At 43.3% G+C, this 6345-nt stretch overlaps 1 protein-coding gene across 7 annotated transcripts in view; it reads left to right on the forward strand.

The window, feature by feature from the left end:
- The window catches only part of TENM2 (teneurin transmembrane protein 2), a 1374704-nt gene that overhangs the window by 736722 nt on the left and 631637 nt on the right, over positions 1 to 6345 (forward strand). The gene's annotated exons all lie outside the window — the stretch shown is intronic.

Genomic DNA, 6345 nt, shown 5'->3' on the forward strand with positions numbered 1-6345 from the left:
TTTTTTTTTTTTTTTTTTTTATAAGAGAGTTAGAAATCCAAACTTTGTTTTCATTTTCTTCCTGCTTATTTCTGTCTCTGCCATGGCAAAAAATCTTGTTTAGTATACTGTTGACCTTTGTAGTTATAGAAACATAAAAAGCATGTGAGTGATGGATTTTCTGTTATTTTTGTTGAATAATTAAACTTTTGTAATTGCATTTTTCTTTTTTGTTGTATTGTTTATAACTTTCTTAAAATTGGGAGCATCTGTTGGTCTTCACACATATAGGAAGTGGTTTCATATCATGTAATTCTTTCACGCTTTTCTATTTTTATACCATTGCTATATTCATTCTAGTATGCATATTGTTACAGATTTCCCTATTGTGTCTTCTTTGCTTGAATGAATATTTGTAATTATACATCTGTACTTTATATCTAAAGTATGGACTATTCTATTTTGCATTATGATAGAATTCTTGTCATAAGTAAAACAGTAGAAGTGTAGAAAACAACAGTGCTGTTTTAGAATTAATAGAAAATTGGGGCCCATATTACTTTAATTTGCTTAATTAAAGTTGTTTTAGCAATATTATACAACTGGTATCAAACTAGAGAACCACATCAATTCAATAATGTGTACTTGGATTTTCCTATTTTGTTGGATTATGGCAAATTTGTTTCTGTTTTCCATAATAAAGAAACAGTCTCAATAAGATAAAGGAGATAATATCATCTGAACATTCCTATACTTTCTGTCTTATTGAAATTAGTCAGAATTATAAAAGTATAAATTTTCTGAGAGAGATGCAAAAGAAGTAACATGATAACATGAGTTTTCATGGTAACATGAATAATCTGAAATATCATTGTCACGGATTGGGGCCTAGGAGCAGCCATGATCCCGCTAGCGCCCCCTACCGTGCCAAGTGAGCTATCCAGCACCCTCAATTCTCGCCTGCCATGTCTTGTTGGTATAATAGTTTGATATGGGAGGCTGCCTTATGATCCCCTTGGTCACAGTGTTCTGCTCATACTGCCCCCCCTGTACCAGATGGGGTGACTTGGTGCAACCCCAGCCTTATGGGTTATGCGTGCCTCCTACATGCCCTTTAGCACGCCCCAAGCCCCGCAGTTCTTCCAGACATTATCTGGTCCCTTTTCCTTTCTGCGCCCTGCCTGGCGCACTTGGGCTTGTCACGCAACCGGCGCCTCTCTCTAGCGCCCCTGGGCTTGTCACGCAACCAGTGCCCCTTCTCCAGTGCCTCTGGGCTTGTCACGCAACTGGCACCCCTTTTCTAGTGCCTATGTTCCCTAGCCCTCTTGGGCCGGCACCATAGGCTGACTCCTTCAGGAGCCTCTTCAGTATACTCGCCCTTCTCTGGGGCTTCCTTAGTAAGCCCGCCCTTCTCCGGGCTGCTAATTGTGCTTCTCGCGCTCTCGCCCTTCTCTGGGGCTGTCTCAATCCGCGCTTCTCGTGCCGGGGCCCCTGACCCTTCTCAGGTTCTTTCACCCGACTTGGGCTACTTCTCACCCACGCTCGGGCCTATCCCGTGCTTGCCACACTCTTCGCCCTCGCTGGGGCCTATACACACGCTTTCTGCACTCAGGGCTCACCGCAATGCTCTCACCCCCTGCGGGGCTCACCGCAATGCTCTCGCCCCCTGCGGGGCTCTGCCCCGCGCTTTCCACACTATCGCCCTCTCTGGGCTCTGTCCCACGCTAAACTGTGCTCGGGGCTAAGGTGGCACGCAGCTGTGCCTGGCCCCCTGACCCTTCTTGGGGTCCTTCACCCAACTGGGCAGAATAGTGCCCTCGGGTTGGGGTCTCAACCCCCACACACCGCAGCACACCGGTGCCAAACAGCTGTGCCTCCCAGGCACTGCTCTGTGCCCAAACAGGGCACCCAGGAACCCCCAGACTACTGGGGAGCTCCCATGAGGCCTCCTCACACCCCTACAGCCTCACCTGGTCCTCCAGTATAGCAATATCCAACAAGGAACACAAAACCATGAGCCAACCGGCTACAACACAACCATAAGCCTTCTGGCTATAACAAAGTCCAGACCCCACCTGGCTTTCTAGTAAGACCTCCTAGTCAGGGTTCTCTTCCCCCTGGCCATGATGCAGCTACTCATTCTATCAGTCTGCTTGGCTCCACTGCAGAGCTCTTGCTCCTCTGACTGCCAGCCAGGCTCCGGCCTGGGCTGTTTATAAGGGCCCAGCCCTGCCCCCTTCTGGTCACCTGACCAACATGGTTGCTCCAGCAACCAGCACCTGAGCTGCCCTGGCAATTAGCAGAGACCCCAATCCCTACTTAGGCACGGGGCACCCGAGTGCCCCCATGACAATCATGTTAACATGATAAATCTGCAACAGTTGTAGGTTGATTGTACATTTATCTATTCCTCCTGCCTCCTCCCACCCCCCACTTGAAGCTAGGGAGTCTGTCTCTGCAGCCAAATCATGCAGTGTTTGGAAGTTTTGCTTGAGTAAAGACCATAGGATTTGGCTCTAGGTGAGACATTATAGCCAATGAGAACGTGATTTGGAAAAGCACTTACTAATATGAAGTGTTTGGTAGGATGCCTAATTTGGTTCATCCACCAAAACTGGAAATCCCAAGGGCTCTAGAGCTGATACCTAGCCACCTTATCTCATGTTATGGAACAGTGTGGTACATGTTTTCAATTTCCCAGCCTATTTGTCTGCTGGCTCCAGGCCCAGAGGGCCTTGAAGGAAACTGTCACAAACAGGCTTTTTTAAACCAATTTATCCTTCCTGTTCCCCTCTACTTTATCTACAAGCCAATTCCTAAAAGCAAATCTCTAAATATCATTTTCTATCCATTGGGTAATGCATAAGACCTACTTTATATAGATTTCAGCATAGTTTTGATACTCTGCTTCATAGGTAATTGTTGGCCGTATTAGAAAGGATGGGCTAGAGTCATGAAGCTCCTTGTGGAGGTGGCTTAGTGTGAGGTTACAATGGATTATGTTGTAGGATGAGTTACCTGATTAGAATGTTATATAAGTGGTGCTTTTCAGGGATCAGGGATCTGTCTTGGGACCTGTCATGTTTGACATGTTTATCAGCATCCTCAGAACTTGTTCATGATGCATCCTCTTGAAATGAGCAAATGACACCTAGTCTAGGGGATATTGAGGATATCTCTAGGATGAGATCATTATACCAGAAACTCTTGTGGAATGGATCACATGAAATGGAATGGAGTTTAGCAGTATGAAGTGAAAAGTCATGCCTTTTTGGAATTGACATCAAGGACTGCCTATAAGATGAGGGAACATAGACTGGAGATACCCAAGAAGAGATGGACCTTAATGAAGTGATAAGTTACACTGGGAGCAGATAGTTATCCTATGGATAACTATAGATAGCTGTGGAAAAAAGGCACAGGCAATTCTAGGTTTTCCTAACCAGCTATTTGCAGAAGGGCTTTTGAAAATGGATATAGTGAAAACAGTTGGAATACTGCAAATGTTAATTAGATATTATTTAGAATGATAATTCTTGAACTGTCATCTGGCTAAATTATAAAACTGCGTATAAAAGGTGAGTGAGAAAATAAAAGGATACAAAGCTATATTTTATCAAAGTTTCAGCAAGGTTTATTTTCAAAATAACAGAGGTGGGGAAGAATGAATATGCTTCTGTTTTCTTTGGAGAGTACCTACACTGAAATTTCTGCTGCCATCTGTTCAGGGTTTTTTAGACTTTTGATCTCACAAAATATGGTTTTATTGTTATAAGAATCAGATACAAAGCACAGCTAGATTGGGGTCATAGAGAGTCAGCTGCAATGGTCTGTAAAACAAGAAGGAAAAGAAAAAGAGACAACTATATGGTTGTCAGTTCAAAGGTAGCATGAAACCTTACCTTACAAGGTGACGTACCCACAAGCAAAGTAATTTGCAATAGGTTTCCTATGAAGTTATCTATTCTGTTGGAAAACCCAAATAAATTGTTATCAAGGAGACCACTTCCCAATCTACTTTCTGACTAGTTTTGCACAAAATCTGTAACGGATTACAGTGTTGATTGTTACAATAAGGTATATGCATTAAAACACATAGGTCTTATCCCCACATGTAGACTCGTGCAGTTTGTGGCACCACAAACCGCATGCGTGGAATGAAAAAAACATGCCCTGAATGCAATTTTCATGCCCACAGTGCAAATTTTCAGCATGTCAGCAATAGCAAAAACAAAAAACCTGGAAAAAAGGTAGCACGGTGCACACTACAATAGTGTCCACCAAAACAAAGGAGGCTTGGTCCACCAGGGAGAATACTCTGGCTTCTGACCAGAGCATCTCTACTCCTCAGTTTGTATCCTGGCTGCTCCAGCACTCCAGGAGCTGTGAGAAGCTGGGCAAGGGCAGTTTGCCAAAAGCAGGACACAAGTGTCCTGCAACAAATTGCATGTGTAGAGGCTTGTACTGTGGCACAAAGTAGAGGCACAAATTTGCTACTATTTGTCCTACCATAGGCACAGGCACTTGGCCATCTGGATATGGCTGTAGAGTCCAAGCAGCTCACCAAAATAGTTGACTTTAGGAGGGAAAACAGGTAAGTAGACTAGAGCAAAGAATATACAGAATGATGTTGTTACAGTTCTTATTAATATGGTCTTATTTTTGTATTACCAGTAGTACTTTTAAAATCTTATTTGATTGTTCAAAGAGGCTTAATTAGATGGTAGCTGTTTGAGATGTGTAGGGGTGACTGGCTTTTGAGCCAGGAATGAGTAGTTTCTGGGTTATGCAGGATCAGAGACGCATTCTAAATTTATGGAGTAGTATAGAGTTTGGAAGTAGTGAGATCAAAACAGCATCTGAACAGCATTATGGAAAACATAGCAAGGAACATATATATACACATACAGAACAGAGCTGTGCAGAATTTTGGGAGTAAAGTCAAGGAGTTTGAAATTGGCATAGATAGAAATAGGATAAAAACAGGAAGATAAAGTATAAAAAGTAAAATATCTTTTTTTTTAGGCATTAGGGCTCTTGTTTATAGTTTCTGAAATTGCTGAACTTTTTGTGATGAGTATAGATTTTTTAAGTTGTCGTAGCTGTTGACACTGGATTTGGACCCAGCACCTGTACCTTTGTTCTGGGCGGGCACAACCAGACCAACCACAACACCTTCCAGTTGATAATAGGTGAATTTATTGATACAGAGTAAGAGCAAAAAAAACAACAATACAAACATTCAAATATCTACCAATCCTAGAGCTGTCATCAGAGCCAAAGTACTGGTCAGGATGCAGGCTCCACTCTGAGGCTCTTTCTCTTAGGTGTCAGCAGTCTGGAGGTGGGATGCCGAGGCCCACAGCCCCTCACTCCCCTCCAGTGGGTTGCATGAGATGGGCTACTGGTATACCCTCAGTCCATGGTGGCCTCAGGGACCCTTCCTGAGGGATAGGGATGAGGACCCCTCTCAAGGAACAGAAAGAGAGACAGGGCTGGATGGGAGGGACCCTTTGTTACTCTCAAATTTCTGCTTTTGTATTCTCCTTCCCCCTTGATGACTCCTAATGACTTTTCGTCCATGGCTATCTCTGGTTGGCTGTCTCTCTGTAGTCACACATCCACATAGCCTTCCAAGCCTTCTCCTAATTTGGTCTGTTCCCCCAAAACCAGGACGTAGGCACCCTCTGCGGCCTTGTTGCTGGTGTCACTTATCTTGTGTTATAAGACAGTATGGTACATACTTCTTTGGTTCCTAGGCTATGTGTCCTTGTTACATTAGACAATGTATCTGCCTTGAAGGCTCTGATCTTTTGTTATGGGATGCCGCCCCTTCAATTCTCAGGCTGTGTTCATCCATTGGCCTTGTTGTGCTAGACAACCCGTCTACTTCCAGGGCCATGAGAAGCTGTGTATGTGTCTCCCAAGCTCTTTAGAAATCCATTTAACCCCTGCTGCCCATCTTAACCCCTTATAATGCATATATTTATATGTATAAGCCAATTCCCAAAAAACAGGCCTTTAAATACCATTTCTAAACCAACACTAGCATATACAAAAAGTGGGAGAAAGATAAAGCTGAGACAGAAAATCATGGAGGGCAATAATAGAGATAATCAAGGTCAAGGAAGAAAGATTTTTTCATTTATTAGCAATAAAAATAATCAGATGGCAAAATTAAGGTGAGAGAGAGAATGATATTCTATGTCATTCTTCATAGAATCATAGAAAATTAGCGTTGGAAAGGACCTTAGGAGGTCATTTAGTTCAACTGCGTGTTCAAAGCAGGACCATTGCCAACTTGATCTTCCGAGCCAAAGCTTTGTCTAGCCAGATCTGAACCATCCCCAAGTGACTGCAAGTAGT

The sequence above is a fragment of the Gavialis gangeticus genome, unplaced genomic scaffold, assembly GCF_001723915.1.
Source record: "Gavialis gangeticus isolate Ggan-Ray unplaced genomic scaffold, GavGan_comp1, whole genome shotgun sequence".
NCBI classification, from domain to species: Eukaryota; Metazoa; Chordata; order Crocodylia; family Gavialidae; genus Gavialis; species Gavialis gangeticus.